Below are 18838 nucleotides of genomic sequence, written 5' to 3' on the forward strand. Positions count from 1 at the left end.
TTGCTTTTTATATCATGAACACAAACTTCTCAGGCCTAATAATTCCTACAAAATATTCTCCACTATAAGCTATTCTGCTGTATCATTTTCTTGGGCTATGAAATTTATGTTGGACATTTTTGCATTGATATTCTTAACCATTTCAGTTATTCGGAATGTTGTGCAAATCTGTTTTCCTTCCAGATCATTTATTTCTGAAGCTACTAGTTTTGAAGATTACTATAATGTAAATCCTGAACAAGGAAAGAGGATCTAGATGTATTTATTCTATAAAATCCTATTAGAAAATTTAGAAGAAAAAGCCAAATATAAGCATGAAAAAGAATAATTAGCAACTCTAACAGGGCAGTTTACTTAACAGAAGAACAAATTTCTGAACTCACATATTTAGGATTGCATCTTTATTTATTGTGAAGGTTTTCGATCAGTAAAATTAAACTAGACAATACTGGTACATTATCTTCATGTTCAGTCACATTGTGAGAAGTGCCGTAGAGAAGCCAGAACACTCACTGGAGCTTATTCTGCTTTTGCCAGTTCATCTGAATCTGCAGTGATTTTCGGGGATTAGAGAAGGTGCGACTCTTTTACAGCAGTGCAACCAACAGGAGACTGGTCCAGGATGTTTCTATTCGTAGGGGCCAAATCCAGGTAAATGAGTGAACTGTCTGTTATCTTCAGCAGTGATTGGTTTGAACGCAAAGATCCCTTCATTTGGAGTAATGAGGCTTGCTTCCCCTGGGCACCGGCAGAGGGCTTGGCCATTAATGGTTATTTAGGCACCTAAGTGTCCATTTCTGTATGCCCAATGCTTGGGTTTCTCCCAGGAGGAACTGTGAATCACCTAGGTATCTCCAGGCTTGTATTCACTTCAGCCAACTCTGAATTTCGAAGTAGGCCTATATGTAGCCACACCCCAGTTTGATGAATGTTGGCTTTTCATGGAGGTATTGCTTATTTATATCAGATGGCAGCAGTTTTCTCAAGCAACAGAGGAAAACGGGTCAGCATGTTTTTCTCTCTTCACCCTGATGTGTTTTTCACGGCCCTTGTGTGAAAAAGAGACCACAAGAGCTGACTCCTCCCATGTGCTAGTGACTGTGTGATGCCCCCATAGTCTCTGCTCTGCACTACTCAGGGGCACAAATAAGAGAAAAATGGTAGAGAATCTGTCCTAGATATTGACAGTGCCCCTTAATTGTTTGAAATAGTATGTTCAACCCCAGTACAAAATGCAGGACACCAGTTTTGGTTCCACCTGATCCCTACCTCTACAAGTCCTCTCATGTTTGTGGAGACCTGTCCTCAGATGCACAGGACAGAAGCAGACAAGCCTGACATGCTTGACATGCATGGAAAGCGACCTGCAAAAGTACCTTCTTCTCCCCCTGCCCTTTTCAGGGATTTTAAACCTCTGTTCTTCTTTGTTCTTTCCGTACTTCAAATTGGAAGAAATTCAGATTGAAAGACACTGCAGATTGGAGACAAAATACTGTATTTGCTGCATCAAATTTCCACAGCAGCAGATTTTTTATGTCATGAGCAAGTTTATGATTTCATTGAGGTATAAAGCTGAAGAAGATGACTAAGAAGAGAAAAGGCTCTCAGCAAATGTAGAAAAAATAGCAAAAAGACTGTAGCCAGATAAATTGCTGTTTGTACAAATGTTCTTTTTTCTTCCAAATGTGTTCTAATGTGAAAGCTCCTCTTTAAAATATTCAACAGATAAGGGGATTTATTCAGAATTTCTCAGTCTTTCTATCTATCACAAGTTTTCTGCAACTTTGAATTCCCAGACAGGATAACTGAATTTTAAAAATGATGTGAGTGTGAAGTAGTAACAAATGGATATAATAATGGTTGGAATTTCAGTAATACAACTATCGTATGATTCTGGGGTTCTCACAAAATTAAAGGGATTAAACTTCTCTCTTAAGGTTTACAATATGATGCGAATCTATGGATCAAAAAGACTCCCTGTAATTCACTTGCCTAAAAATATATATATTTAAAATTCATACAGAACTTCCAATCTAAATGAACAAAGTTGTCAGGTTAAAAATTTGATGGTGCGTTGAGGCTGACTTTTTGGCATTTGTGTTGCTTACAGAAGTTAGAGGCAGCTAAAAGGATTTTTCCACCTTATCTAATCTAAACGAGAGGACAAAAGGGAGGACTGTCCAGAGTACAAACGATGACCTATGAGATTAAAAAGAAGTCTCTTTGTTGCAATTTTATCATCACTTGTAAGTGACAAAGTGCCAAAAGACAGGTTTGTGGCAGCAGCAATACATTTTCTTCAGGGCAGGAAAATCATCAACAAGGTGTCTGTATATGTGTAGTGCTGCTTGAATATGAAAGCAATTTTCTGAAGCCCTGTGGCTTAATTCTATTGTTTTCGGCAAGAACGAATATTCTGGATCACAATTTTCAGTGACTGATAGTAATGGACACTCTGAAAAATGGATGAGCAAGTTCCTCAAATGACTGCTGGACAAGGTTCCAATACCATCGACAGCAATATTTGCATTTATCTGAAAAGAGATTAAATGCTAACAGGGCTTCAGTACATTTGTCTGCCTGGCATCTGTGTATGCCTACCATTAAATTAAAGGGGGAAGGGAAATATGGAAGCAGAATAAAATGAAGAGAAAGAAAAGAAAAGGCGGCATGCTGCATGTGGAGAGCAACTACACCCTTCCATTTTCTAAACACATTTATTCTAGAAAAACATCAAGTAGGGATACAGAAATATAAGTAGAGATAGAACTTATCTATCACATTATTGGTAATGTGGACTAATATAAATTATTGCATGACCTATTTCTAATCTGCGAACATATCTTCAAGAAAACCTAATTATGTATTCAATATTCATTCTTGATATCTTCTGAAAAACTCCTCGGATACGTGGGAGTCAGTTCTTTTTCCTGCAGCAAGACCAAATATTCAAGCATTTGATGGTAACATAAATTACAAGCTTCTTTATTTATTTAGTTCCATGCAGCATGGCCATAACCTTCATTGCCTCCTCACGCAGAGCACCCTCCGACGGGGAGCAGGGCCTGCCTGCGCAGGACAGGGGTCTGCAGGCAAACTCAGTAGGTTCTGTTTTCACTGGCAAGCAGAGATGTTGATTTCTCCATCCGCTCGAAATCGGCCAAAGAAAATTGCTAATTTTGCCCCAGGTATGGAGATTGGTCTGGAGTTATATGTATAAATCACTTCAAGGTAGACAAGGGTGTTTGCATTTGATTTTATTCCTTCTGAAATCAAAGGAAAAACATATTTTAAGTAGGAACAAGATGGGACAGCGCAAGCATTTGACTTCAGGTAAAAATTCAAAATTCTGGTCCTGATTCAGGGAAGAATATAGTCTAGATACACATTTTGTGCATTTTATAAGCAGTCTCACTTCGGACCCACCAAAATCAAATCAGGTGGGGGCAAACAAGGGCAAAACGAAGTCTCTTCATGAAGTCTACTTGCACATTTAAACTAAGGCATTTAATCTAAGAACATCAAAGATATTTCTGCACCTAAGTCTGTCTGAGAAGCTGGGCATTACTTAGGAGCTGTTGAACTGGGCTTCGTGGATAACTAGGGCTGAAACAAAATGATATTTTGATGAATTTATGTGATTAATATAATCAGGAAATATGATTAGGTATTCAAATATGCTGAGTTTGATTTTGACACTTTGTATTTTTGCATTAAAACAACTACCTTTACATAAATTTTAAAATATATTTTCTATTTAGTGCAAAAATTAAGCCATTAAAATAACATTAGGAAAATATTTTTTGGAAATAAACATTAGTATTAATTATTTGCTTATTACTAATTGAAACTTTCCTAGTCTAGTCATACAGAAATGTTCATTAGCTCTCTGGTGTAGCAGTAGCACTGCATTACCACTTTACAAAGCTGATGAAGATGCTGCCTTTGGGTATGTAGGCAGCACCTATCCCCAAGACTCAGTGGAAGGCAGCAGTGCTTATTCAAAGGCAGGCTCTGCTCATAGCTCTTTTTTTCCCTGCCTTCCTGGGGTAACAAATTGTCACAATTATCCCTGGAGATGTTATCCAAGATCATGAGCAGCAGATGCGTACAGTGCTATCTACTGAATTGAAGGAGAACCTCCCAAGCTGTGATAGAATGAAAGGACTCTCTGGTTACCGGACCCAAAATTTAGAAGGTGATGCCATCTCCTGTAGCGGGGCTCTGTGTTGGTTAGAGAATGAAATATTTTCCTAACCTCCATGAAAAATGAAAAGCGACAGCAATCTGTCTTTAACTCCCACTCTAAGAAGCTGTGAATAATAAATGGCAGAATACAACAATCACAAGTAAGTCTGCTATTTAGGTTAGATACAATAGCAAGGACTGACTGAACAAAGGGCCCTAAGAACAAGGGAGGACTGCTGATGTTGCTAAACACTGATTAAAGGCCCAACTGACTGCCTAAGGCAGAGTATTGTTTATACTTTAAGTATAAAAAGGGAACCATGGATACAATTCTATCTAATCCCTTTCAGTTACAGAAATTTTTGATGGTGTTTGCTATTTCATATGTATATTATTCCTGTAAATATAAAACTCATATAAAACCATATTTTGAACGTCTTTAGCTGCTGTTAAAGTCTGCTTGAAGACTGAGAATATTGCTTGAGTTTAATTCAGCATTAAATGAGTTTACCTCACAACGATAAAGAAAACTATTGTTTTTAAAGAAAAATGTCTAAGTATATAGTAAAACACAATGTAAAAGTTTTGTAATGATTTCTGGTGCGATGTAATCACCTTCAGATGTTTCACTTAGATTTCTTAAATTTCCTCACAGCTGACTCCCTCCACGAAGAAATACAGTTAGTCATAATGCAAACCTATTACTGGATCATCCAGGCCAGTCTCATTAGGGCTAGAGATTCTGGGAGGGAGTTCCAGAAAGATCACACTGTAAGCAAGAAAAATAAGCCCATTATTTACCAAGATATTGGCGTTCTGTCTCTTCATTCAACTACTACTAACACCGCACAAGAGCTACAGTACTGAAAATATACTGTATCAGGAATGGCACACAAGATCTATGAACAATTTGTCCCTCCTGTCATTGCCAGAACAAGCCTCACTGCAGATCATAAATGAAGCAAAACAAAACAAAAACCTTAAGAAATCTCAGACAACAGATGCTCCAGTCAAACATCCCCATTATCATGGGCTAAATTTTCAAAATTTTCTAAGTTCAAACTGTGCAACACAATCTGTTTGTGAAAATACATGCATACATACATCATGAGGCATTTGTGAATGTATGTCTCCAGTTTTCCACTTAAGGTACAGATATCTGTGTTTAACCTGTCATAGATAAAGCTAGACACTGACATCACATGGGTTTCTTCTGCAATGTAGAAGTGGTAAATCATTTCAAGAATGAAAATTATTTAAATACTTATGGGCTTAAAAAACAGCTAACACAAACTTCCATACTGTAATACTTTCTATGAGAAAGATTTCTACAATATTTGGAAGAGATGAAACAGATAATCATGCAGGAATCTCTGGAACATCAGGTCAAGGCCCTTGGTATCATAAGCAACCGAGTCTCATAATTCCATTAGTACATTCCTCAAACTCCCTCTCAAAAACTGTGCATGTTGCCTCTACAGCCTATATACAAGATTTTCACAAGCCTTCTCTTCTAAAGGTTGAAGTTTTTCTTCAGTTGTTAGCCTAAATTTAGTCATTCATATCATTTATACTCATCTATACTCATTTGTTTTGTGTCAACAATGCCCTCGAGTTTAGGTAATTCTTTTTAGTCTCTTATGACTACCTTCCTGATGTATTTAAAGACAGCGATCATATTTCCTCCCAGCTTACATTTTGTGAGGTTAAAGAAAAAAAAGTTCTGATGATTTCCAGTTCCTTGACCAACCATGGAACCTTTCTCTGCAATTATTTCTACTTAATTTCAACTTTATTGTACATAGGTGAGCAGAATTTCATCAGTACTCCACATGAGTTTTCACTAGGACCTTGTAAAATGACATTTGTATTCCCTTCTCTCTCCTGAAAACATTTCAGCTGATATACCCTAAGACTGCTTAACTTTAACAACTTCCATCCAGCTGACTCTTCAGTTATCCTTTGACTGACTTACATCGTGTTCATGCTGCTAGAGGCATCCACTACAGGCAGCAATCCCTGGACATAGTGTCAAATGGTGCAGACTTACTTATGTCCACACTGCCTGAGACATGCAGTCCTTTCTTCTAGAGATGATCAATCCTGTCCACATTAGATCTCCTGTGGCACTTGTGTGATACTCCTGTGGCCCTGAGAAGTAATACTAATTATCTTGGGTTTTTCCAAGGAAGGTACCCAAAATAAAAGATAGACTAAATTGCAGTCAGCCAGAGTAATGTCAGAGATTTTATAGCACAGCACCTTGTTTTTAGCAGCTGTATGTTATCAGACTAAGGCCATGGAATAGAAACCTGTGGGGCATCCGGGAGGTACTGGGCATGCTGGAACAGCATTGGATGGCTACACAGGGGTGGGGGGTTTAGATTCTCCCTATTTGTATACAAGAAATAGTCCCTGGAGTGACCTGTACCTGTTAGATAGCAACACACTTGGAATTCACCTTGGAAGGAACTAATAGTAAGGTCCAAAAAAGAGCTTCAAAGCAAACTAACATACATGCAGTGCCCCAATCAGAAGAAGTCGCAGAAGTGAGCTGAGGATCTCCATCATTTCGCATGTATGTTGATTCACCCAAATCTTTCTTTTTTCCTCTGTCACTTCCAGCAGATGGTCCCTTACCTGCAGCAAACACTGCTATTGGTCTCCATGGCTCAGATTCATCCGTCTAACTAGGAAATGAACTAAAATGCTCAAGACAGGAGTATACACTAAGTGCCTAAAGCTCTCTTTCTAGTCAGTGAAGGAAGGCAGGCTCCCTCCCAGAGGAAAATGTCAGTCTTTGTAGGTCTGAATCATCCTGAAAGTAATTATCTTTCTCTGTAAACAACAGGAGAATTCTGAGCCAAATTTAGATGTTTGAGAAGTTGGAAAGTATTATTCATTCATATGTTTTATGGCCTCTAAAATGTTTCTTTGCTGATTAATCGCTTTTTCCATTCTACATCCTTGTATTCCACTAATTCTCTTTGTGGTGTTGCTATGCATCCCAAGTTTTTTTTTCCCTTTGACTAAAATTGATTCCAATTAGTTTTTGCATCCTTGCACCTTATATCTCAAGCCTTGTCTGCATTGAGCTCTTCACCACAGGTAGTTTCTTGTTTTCTCCAAACTGCCTTTTGAAATTGAAAAAAAATTGAGTATGTAAATTACTTCCATATTTTCCTTCTATTTAATTTAACTTGAATCATCTCATAGTGACCCCTGAGATTATTTTCTGTGGCCATTTCTTCCTTAAAAACTCCACTATTTACCTAAATTGAATGAAAAATAACATTGACTTGCATTGAGTCAATGACGATTTACTGAAGAAATCTGTCTGTCACCACAGGCTACAGATATGCTGTTATACTAAACAGCACCGATGAACAGTGGAACTGGATCATCTACACCATGCACTTATTAGAAAAGTCCTTGACATAATTGCCCTGTTTCAACTAGCCATCTCAGATAACTCCAAAGCACAGTTTAAGAGTTACACATACTCCTATAAGCTGTGCAGCTGTTCGTCACAAGCTGGCAAATGTTCCTAGTGGGCAGCATGCATGGAGGCAATTTGTTTTGAAGACTAGAAGAGTTTAATAATATGGACATTCATTGTTCCATGCTGTTGGCTTCAGCATCAGAAAATAGTCCCAAGCCTTCTTAATTTGTTGTGTAGACACAGCCTCAATGAGGAAAACCTGAGGTACACTATTATTAATCTTGCCTAAAGATAAACCCAGTTCTTCAAACTCATTTTGGAATTATTGCAACCACTTAAATACATTGAAATTTTTATTTAAATGTACTTCTTCAAAGTGTGCAGCAGCTTGCCATTTTATCAGATCTTTAGGAGGTGAAATATTCAGTTACAGTCTTCTAACCTTGCTTGAATACATGTGAACAACCGCATAAAGTTCAAAGAAAGATATCTTGTGACTTTATACATAGAGATATATACTTACATACATACATACTTATATATATATAGTCCTGGACTTTACATAAAAATATATATAGTCCTGAAGTTGCTTCTCCCTGCTGGTTTAAGATATGCAAAAAGCAGACCTCTGATGTGACAAGGAAATTAACATATTTTGAGGAATGAAATCTAATTGTTCAGCTGACTTCATCTCTGTGATGAACAGAACCGGTCTCTGCATTCAAACACCTCTAAAGTTTGGGCATTTTGCCCAGCTTTGCTATTGGAATGGAGAAAATGAGATTTTAGTATTACAGGGCTTTTTCCTATAATACTAAAACCATCGAATTCCTGAAAGGTATTTTTGGTGCATAAAAAAGTGGGACTATAAAAAGGAATATAAACCTGCAAGAGTGGTCAGAGACTGCGGTCATTCAGAGCTTGTATGGTTTCAGAGAGGCAAAACCTTATCAACAAAGACACAGGAGATTCAGCCCGTCCTGCATGCTTGCATTGCCCCTTTACATGTACCATTGACTCCAGTGGGACTACGCATACGTGCAGAGCTCTGCAGGATCAGGGACCGACTCTCACTTTTCTGCGTTCTCAGTAATTAATAAGTGATCACTGTAACACATTAGACTTTCAGAAATCTAAGATATTCTCCCTTCTTCTTCATTCTCCCAAGCAATCAACACACATTTTGAATTCTTACTCACAGCCCTGCACTAGATTCTCCAGTGGTCCAAATGGTTGCAGCTCCACTGGCCTAAACTGAAATGCCCCAGTTTGTACTGGATCTGATACCCACATTTACTGTTTTACGCTTACTCAGGCTGCACATTTGTGCACTTGCCTCCCAGATACTGTAAATGCTCAGATAATGCCTGTTGTTATTGTTAACATTTTTATAGTACTGGGAGCAAAGGGGAAAGGAGGATAACGAGAAGGAAAGAGATCATTTATCAAGACAGAGAATTAAAAACAAGACTTTAACAAAAATATATTTTGGTTAAGATTTTAAATGGCATTTCCTGAATTGTCTGGGAACCAATTTCCATCCGCTCTATTCTCCTGTGGCCAAAGGCTTATGTAATGCATTTTACATTGTGATTTTCCCCATATTATGAGGGGGGAGTTATTTCAGATTCTACTGTGCTTCCAGAGTTTCAAAGCTGAGTCTTAACCTTTCAATCTGCTTATTAATACTCATGTCATGGCTCCTGTTGAGAAAGAGGTTTAGTGTCACTGTCCTCAATCAGTGTCCTTTCATTCACTTTCATTAAGAACCATGTTTTCCTGACAAAGGATAACAAATGGACACTGTGGGTCCCTAATGTGCTTTTTGACTACAGAGCCTGTACCATTTCTCTGAAGCAATGGCAATTATTTGTCATTTTAATATGACTTGGCAAGGAGATCTAGAAACATATGACCATTATTCATCAATATGTATATTTTGTGCTTGCATTAATATTAGAATATCATTATTACTATCCTGACATTGTATGGGATAGATAAAATTATATCATGTAAAAAATGTATTAAGCTATGTTCAGGTATATCCATATAGCAAGGCAGAAGCAATTTAAAGACCTGTAGCAGTTCTGTGCTGAATGCTGCAATTTATTCTGATTAGTGCTGAAGCACCTTTACCTGTGTATTAATGGAATATATCTCAATATCACTCCACTGTTAATTGGAAAGAGCATAGCTTTGTGTTACTATTTTTAGCCAACATATACAATGATTTCATCTATTTTCTTTGTTCCTAAAATCTCATGACATTTAATATTCTTGGCATTGGTACATGATAAAAAAGTCAGTTTCTGGTAATTTTGGAGACTGACAAAGCCGTGTTTCTCCCGAGTTTCTTCTGGCTATTTTTGTTGTTACTCTTTGTGTTTAAGCTATTGCACAAGTATCTATAAAGCAAGCTTGTACGTGATACTTGACCTCAGTGCTGAGGTGATTATCATTTTTCTCTGCTGAAGAATAAAAGTGTTGTGCTTATGTCAATGACAGTTAGATTTAGATCAAAAATTATTCATTAAAGGCAGAGAAATACTGCTATTGTTTCCTGGTATAAAAGAGGTATAAAATGTGGATGGAGAAAACATCCTTAAAATATTTAATATTTTTTCTCTCATTCCCCTCCATCTGAAAAATAGCATTACTCTATGAAGAAAGTGAGGCAGAACAGTCTAGGAGTTAAAGCTCTCTAAAAAAATTCAAGGACCGCAAGTTCTATTTGGGTATTCTATTAGCTTTCACAGTAGGGCTAATTCAAGTTATTTCTCTCAAGAGAGCCTAATCAGAGGAAGAAAGACCCCACTGTGAAACAATACTTGAGTAGTTGTCTTCCCATGTGACATTTTTGCATGACACTAAAAAAGCTTCAAAGTGCACATTCCCTTGCTCTTAGCAATACAGAAAATTTGGCCATTTAAGGACACGTTCCTGATGAATTGTTGGAGAACTTGTCTCTTCTGAACAAACAGTAGGAATTGAACATAATTCATAACTAAATAACAATGGCAAAAATGATGAGAGGTGATGGCACAGACACATAGTTTTGAAATGCTCAAGATGAACAGAAATTGGCCTTGTATCACAAAGCCCGAAACCCGCACAACATAGTAGTCAGGTTAGCAGTCGATAAATTTTATGAACTTGATTTTTCACCTATTCCCCTCTTAGTTTGGCTAAGATAAGATAAAAGGAGCATGATATTCAACTTATGAATTGTATGTGAGAGATTTTTTCTGGACACTTAATTCTATGTGTCTCAGTCTCTCCGCTCAATAGGCCTGAACTATTAGCATCTACTAGCATCTTCTAAGAGCATAGGACTTTCCCCTTTGTCTATTCCCCTTCCCTTTCATTTAAAAATAAAATTATTTTACATCTCCAACATGACTTGTCTATTAAGTGCTATTTGCTCCAACCTTATCAATTTTATAATGATTAATTTTGTTAAAATTAGATTACTCTAAAATATTTAAACTCATCACACCAACCACACACCCCTACTGTAAATTCCATCATGTACTTGGATCAATATCTGTTGTAGGAAACGCTCCAATTTGATCTCTTGAATTGCTATTAATAGTCAGAAACAGAAGTCTTATGAATTGGATTTAACCATGATTCCATTTTTATGAGAGTTAAGACGCCATTAAACTCCTTCATGGAACAATATAATGTGAAACAATAGTTGCATTGACTTAGGAGCAACTACATATCATAGACCAAAGCAAAAGCACATCAATTATGTGGGTGGAGGGTTTTTTGCAGCATACTGTTTTGTGCAATTGAAGCAAAAAGACAAAAGACATGAAGAGAAAGAATCAGTAAATCAACAGTACATCCGGAACGACATTGGAAGTATAGCCCCTAAAAAAGCCCAGTAAGAGCTATGTCAAGTGCTGTCTAAAAGAGGCTTATAATTTCTGTCATTTTGTGCACTCTGTGTAAACAAAAAGGATGATATCAGGATACCTGACTCCTTCAACAATTTCTCCTCCTAAAAGAAACATCTCATTGACTAATCATTCAAGGCAAAAAAGAGATATAGGAGTATTCCTTCCTTTGCTGTTCATAGGTCGTCTTTACCTCCATGCCAAGTAAGCAGACTAGTCGGACAGAAATAAGTAGGCCTGGCCAGTGCCTAAAAAACAAAAGCAGCAGTAGGACCAGGAGCAGCAGGATCAATGAAGGGGTCCACACTATAACAATTGCATGAAGCAGTGAAGAACAGATGAAACACAATCTGGACTGCTCTATCTTAAATGTAGATTTGGGGAAATATTATAAGGGATTCCACCTGCATGGGAAACTCTATATGTAGCGTGAAGCCAGTGCTGTAGTTTTCCAGTCTACTAAGCATAGGAATGTTTTAGATATCTCAGGCTGGAATTATATTTCTTCAGAAGTCATACCCACAAAATAATTGAGCTGTTCTGAAATTGTGCAGGGACCTGAGGTATACACAGATACAGGAAACACAAAGATGGCAGTGAGCTACCCTGCTCCTGTCCCAGCCTCAGCAGTACCAAATCCTGCTCTGTAAAACATAAGACTCAAATGAAGAATGAAATAATAAAGTAGTAGTAGGACTTGATCTATGAGGAAGAATCCAAGGCTTAGCTGTATAGGATAGCTATCTGAGCAACAAAGACATCTGGAGGTACTGAGCTATGTTGTGTATCTGCACAAAATGGATTCACTAGGGTGTTCTTTTAATACCATTTGGGGCTTGACTTTCTGTTTCCCACCTTTTGATGCAAAATCAGTAAGCATGTGGGGTGGCCAAAGTGGCCTCCTCAGTGCTTAACCATTGCTTAGGATGCTTTTCAGTGTTTTCTCAAGTGTATATATGATAGTAAGAGCAGCAATATTTCTTCAGTCTTCTAAGAGTGTGATCAGAAGGGGGAATGAACAAAAATGGAAAATGCAACTCATTTAAGAACATCACCCTTAAATAAGGACGGTGACACTAGAAAAAAATGAAAGAAAAGATTCTAATTAAATACATTTAACACGTACACATATTTGGCACTCCATTTATGAATCCTTAACGTTCAGGTGATTTCCTTCTCCAGTTCTTTAGTAAACAAAACACAGCTGGAATGAGCTGCAAGAACTTGTGGAAAATAGTTCTTGGAAGATCAGGTCAGCATCTGAAAGAGCAAATCACCTGCTGGTGCTATAGGGACAGATGATATCCTAAAAATAACCCAGCAAAAATAAAAATTGCAACCCGGATTAGTTCTCTGACCTGGCTCACCAGGGGGAACCGCATTACCAGACCTATTGGCACCACCACAGAGGAGGCACAGGGCAGAACAAATGGCTGTGAGGGGAAAGTGGGCACTGGGGACACAAAGCTGAGACTGCTGCTGAAAGAAATGCACATTAAATATGACATAATAAAATGTCTCAGTTTAGCTGTCTGTCTTTTTAGGACTGCATTTGTGTACCTGCTCAGAAAACATCAACATTGTCGTGTTTTACTGGACAGGACCCATGTGAATATCATATACATATGCTTGGTGACTACTGGTAGTATGTCACTTCCTGAAAAATCAAGCCTTGTATGAAACTATGAAAGCTATCCACAAACATTTGAAGGATATAAAACTGTTTCTCAGGATAATCTAGTATAAAGAATATTGGTCTGATGCTTAAAATTTGGAAAAATACAGAACAAATATAAGAAATCCCTTAATGCTCTGTAGGACTTCGGAATAGACAAAGGAAAGCAGTAATAGGTGTGCTATCATTAAGTTCCATTAAAATTAGATCAAATAAAGCACTAGCAAATGAGATGGACAGAACAAAACTTTTCATCCTCTATAATTTTTTATTTTTCATCACTTTAGCCATTTCTACATTGTCAATAGAGAAAATAGATGCATAAGCTAAAATGTAGGTATCATTTAGAAAGTTATAAAGTGAGTCTTTTTTCTTCACACAAAAATTCCTCACTTTACTATTTCTTGGATCTACCACATTTGCCTTCCATTTTTTGCATGAAGCTTATCAAATTTCTGGTAAACTCTCTAGGACAAGGACTGCCTTCTTCCTTTGTTAACACAGTGCCCCAAATTGAAATTTTAGGCCCTCTTTCAGTTCCCTACGCACTGGTACTGAAGAATAGAATTTTGTAGTTGCATGAAAAGCTTTTTAAAGTTGCAGATGATGGTTATTACATCCTGCTGCTGTTGTTTTCTTCCTGTGAAGACAAATATTTATCTTGAGAGGTCAACTAACTTTCGTAATAGAACCAGAATATGCCCCGCACTGTAATGCTGCACCAAGAACTTCTTCAAACTGCCTTCTCGAAAGACACTTGCTGCCCTTGACCTTGACAATCCTTTGTGAAAGATTGAAAATTCTGATCTAGCTTTCCTATGCAGTAGCAAAAGCTAATCAAACTCACTTTGACTTCCTTTTATAGCATGTGTGCTGTTTTATGATGAGGACTGCTGCCTCCTGAGGGCTTAACCCAAATCTGAGACATTTCCCACAGGATCTCTGGGGGTGCTGTCACAGCAAATAAGTCCATGTCAACTAATTTTTAGCTAATCTGTGGCTCTCCAGAACTTACCTTTAGAATCACAGTCATATTTTGACCTGAAGAGCCTGACATTTTACAATAAATTTTCAATAGTAAAGAAGTATGGGATCGTAAATTCGTTTGGCCTAAGGGGAAATATTCCAATAGGAAAGTTTTGTGGTTTTTTTTATCCTGTTCTAACTTCTCTTTAAATAGAAACATTGTTTATAGTACTATTTATAGGCTGATACTTATATACACACAAATGGACACGTAAGGGTATTAATTGCACCAGATTAAACCTCAATACAATCTGACTTCAAAACATAGCTTCAGAGAGCTCAGAGACAGCAAGAAAGCATATTCTAGGGAGTGACCTATGATGCTTGTGATGTTTATTTATTTTCTATTCCGGAAACAATCATTAATGCCCAGCACTACTGAATTCTGGTAATCAGATAGTTGCTGGGTAAGCTTTCCTCTTCTAATCCATTCTGTCATCTCTTAGTTCTTATTATAACTAGAGGATACCAAGACCACCACCATGAACAAGAAGTTCTGTTCTAGCAGATTTATAATGCTGGCATCTGGCAAAGAAATAGCCAGACCACGTGTTTCAAAATGTCTATATTTTGGTAATTCAGATAAAGAATAATGCAAAAGCAGTATGAATATATTAAAATAAAATTAATTAGCATTAACTTATCCCATTATTCAAATCAACAAGTTGATTAAATAAGTGAAGAATTCTTATTAAGGTCTACATAATAATTTCAGTGGCGATGCTAATTAGTTCACTGTTGCAGAGCTGTAGGACTTTATCTTTCTCAAGGTTAATCAATATAGGTTCCAGACAAAATAAATGATATAGCAATGATCAAAAATTCACAGATAAACCCAACAATTTCAGCTGATTACAGCTCTGGGCCTGTTTAAACTATTAGCTGGCAGTTGGCAGTAAATCTTTTCTCTCTTAATACAGGACTTTAATGAAATATTCAGGCATAATTCAAGATAGCATGTTATATTTTGTATTCATAGTAATGTGGTCTCTCAGGATCAAACACTGAACTTCTGATTATGTAACAACCTATGCCATGTACATTTTAGATATCAGGACTGCCTAAACTATTGTCTGCTTCAACATATGGGAAATAAAATTATTTTAGACTGGTTACAAAGATAAACTTCAGTATATAAACAGTCTACAGTAGACAATTTTCAGGAAGACCATGGGTCATGGTTTTTCTGGGGATACTAATGAGAGGAAAAAATGGGTGGCAACTACAGCTTAGCTCTCTCCTTGCTCCAATCCAAAATAGCGCTTCTGCCTACACCGCTTACCTGGTGAGAGTCACCAGCTCTTCCATTCACCACAGTTGGGCTAGGTTGCCAACACTAGCTAATTTTTGGAGTGATGGTGTTATTGATGCCATAATCACACATTGCTATGATGAAAGGAGCCTGAATTGACTGTAATGTGGTATGTTACATTTTACTTTCCCAAATCTCCTTATCCGAATATTTCTGTTTACAAAATCTGATATTTTCTTTTCAAATCAACTCTGGTTTTAAACACAAATAATAAAATTTTAAACACACCTATGCACCATCTTCTGGAATTAAAGATGTGCACAGATGCTAAAGTAGAAAAATTCTTCTAGAGATAGAAATTGGTAAACAAAAGTTGGTAATAATGCATAATTAATGGTTTTTGCAGCCATTGGGCCTTCCTTCAACTTCAAGAAATTGGATTAATCTGTGCTCTTATTGAACCTGATACTTATTCTTTTTTCTTATTTGTTCATCTTAGGTTGAGAGGGTGTAGAAGGTAGGATTCGTTGTTGAGCGCAGTGTCACTGCCTAGCTAGAAGCTGGCATCTAATGAATAATGGTCAGTTTATAAAAATAAGACAATAGCAAAACTTTTTCTTGTTACTCAGTTTGTTCATGGGGACCTGATTAGCTCTTCAGCTCCTGTAATTCAACTCAAAAGTTTCTCTGGCAATAGAGAAAAAATAGTAGCTGGTAAAAAGCTGGAAGTAAAATCATACAGTATTCCAGTCAGGCAGTAACTCACATATGCCCAGAGAAGTGCAGATCCTGTTTTATAGGAAGACGCTTATAATGTCTCCTGTACATTTTAGAAATTTACAGTTCTAAAAATGTTTTATCAACACACTAAACCTAGAAGAGAATGTAGGCTTTGGTTTAGTCACAGCAAAAATCTGTTATCCCCCAAAACACAGTCTGAAGATAAGGGGTACAACGGCAGAACTTCCAGGAACCTGTTTATAAGGAAGCAAACCATGCTTTTAGACATTAGGTTAGCAACTGAAATAAGTAAAAGATTTGTTTGCCTAAAGCAAGGGATTTCAGTCCCACTGCAGAGATTGTGGTTAGGCTAGGCTCTGTAAAACCTTGTGCTTGTTTATGGGCTCTGAGTTTTTTACCATGCTTGTATTCAAACGAGAAATCTTTGACAATTCAAAGGAGAACAAGAACATGCAGGCCCATTTTCTTAAGGTCTACCTCAGTGGCACATGCAAATATTTCTCAAAAACAGACATCTTCTTGTTGAAAATTGACAACAATTATCCCAAAGTTATTCCACAGTTTACATAAAGGAAGTTATATTTGAAAACATGGTGTGAATGAAAAAAGTAATTTAATCAAAATGAAAAAAGTAAAGTTAGGTTTCAAGGAAGTCAGAACCCAAAACTCAACCCATGAATTTTAGTTTACCTTACTGCCTACACCACCTATATTTATAACATGTGCTTTTCAGAATATTTTGGCATTTTATTTGTCAACTGTTATCTTTCATGGACTGGGTGGATGAGCTGCATTGAACTGACCCAGCATCTAGGATCTTACTGAAAAAACAGTTTGTTTGGGTTGTAACCAAGGAAACAAGATACAGCAATGGAAGCTGAATTCTATCATTGGGTTGTATGGTATGATCATAAATGGGTTGGCTACATCTCACATGTATAAGTAAGATCAAGTTATTCATCTAATACATAAAAATCAAGATAGTCCTCTGAGAGAAAATAAAACATGTTTCAAATTCTAAAATATTAAAGTTCCATAATGTTTCTAAGAAAAAAAGCTTTCAATAAAACATATTTACATCTAACTTACCAATATTCAAAATTATTCTCAGGAATATTTTGCACAATCAAGGAAGCTAAAGTTACTTTAAAAAGGAACTGTCAATAATTTCTAAAATAGAACATAAAAAACCCTAAAGTCTCTTTTTGATCCTTGAGAGTATACTTTATTTGTCCTTGAAAAAACTATATCTAATGTACCTTTCAAAATGATGTATTATGTGTTATTGTTACAGTGTTCAATATTGTTCAATACTGAACTACTGTACTGATTACCACTCTCCCAGTCTGTCATGTGCTTTTATTTACCACCTGAGGCAAAAACATTTTAATTGGTTTAGTGAAGCTTGAACTCTCTTTTATCAATGACACATTTCATCAAAATAGAACTAAGCCAGGAGCTGTGTGTATTCTCCCAGTGTTGAAAAACAATGTCTTTATTTGGGGGCTTAAGTTTGGAAATGGGTCTCTGCAGCATAAATTACTTAATCACTTAAATAGCAATAGCAGAACATCTTGGTTTTGTTTTTCCTCTTCCCTTTTTAATACTAAGAAAATTTAAAAACCGACTGCACTAACTTTTCCATAGCTTAACTAGACAAATACATTCAGCAAACTGACCATAAAATGTGTATTGTCTATCTACCAAAGTTCTAGAATATAATGCAACACGGCTTATAACACCAAAAATGACAAAAGTGAATCATGTATGCATCTTCCGATTTAAAGAGTTTCTGTTCAAATGATCTTTATATAAAATATAGAGAGAATTGTAGTCATATTTGAAATAACTTTCCACTGTTTGCAGTGATTATGAAAGAAAGCATCAAATGTGCTGTTCAAAAAGTACATGACTTTCTTAGGGGAGATCTCATACAACTCATGAACAACAAAAACCACCCATTGCCTTTCTATTTTATTAAATTGTTCAGTTGACTAGGCCAGGACCCTCTGTGAATTTTATATTTAAAAAAAGTTATTTAAAACAGCAATATCTGTATCATTGCAATACAGGAGTTAGTCTACTAGTCTTATTAGTCTATTTCCATCAGTATTTCCAACTGTGATCATAAATATTACATCGAAATACAACAAGTATTTTATGACACATGCATTTTTTCATGAACAACAGAATTAATGACACCTTTCTCTCCTAGAAGCTTTTGTATTCCATCACTCCCACAGCCACTGCTCCTTCTTTCATCCCAGCGGTTTGTCTGGACAAAAGGTACGATGACTGGCTGGCACAGCGCACACGGTGATTGACCAGCCAGTTTCTGTTCCAATATATTTAGTAGTTCCATACGTACTTACACATATAAGTTCTCTTTGTCTTTCTTTAAAGGAAGGAAATCTGCTCTACTCAAATACTAATTTTCACAAAGCTTCTCAAAATCCATTACCTTTAAGATCTCCAATCCATGCTGCCCAAGTTGCCTGAAACTGACTCTTGGATTCCAAATTTATTAGGGATGGTTGGAATGAAAGATGTACAGACCAAATGAATAACTGCATAAGTTTTGTTTCCTTAAGAATTCAAGTGAAACAAAAGCG

At 36.7% G+C, this 18838-nt stretch overlaps 1 long non-coding RNA gene across 3 annotated transcripts in view; it reads right to left on the reverse strand.

Annotated features, from left to right (window-relative positions):
* Positions 1-386: 386 nt before the first annotated feature.
* The window catches only part of LOC112982416 (uncharacterized), a 32731-nt gene continuing 14279 nt past the window's right edge, over positions 387-18838 (reverse strand). For all 3 annotated transcript variants that reach the window (XR_003258973.2, XR_003258971.2, XR_003258972.2), the window contains 2 exons: positions 4804-4957; positions 387-3266 (listed from right to left, as the gene is read on the reverse strand). This is a non-coding gene — a long non-coding RNA (uncharacterized LOC112982416). The remainder of the gene's footprint in view (positions 3267-4803; positions 4958-18838) is intronic.

Source organism: Dromaius novaehollandiae, chromosome 2, assembly GCF_036370855.1.
Source record: "Dromaius novaehollandiae isolate bDroNov1 chromosome 2, bDroNov1.hap1, whole genome shotgun sequence".
In the NCBI taxonomy this organism is placed as follows: domain Eukaryota; kingdom Metazoa; phylum Chordata; class Aves; order Casuariiformes; family Dromaiidae; genus Dromaius; species Dromaius novaehollandiae.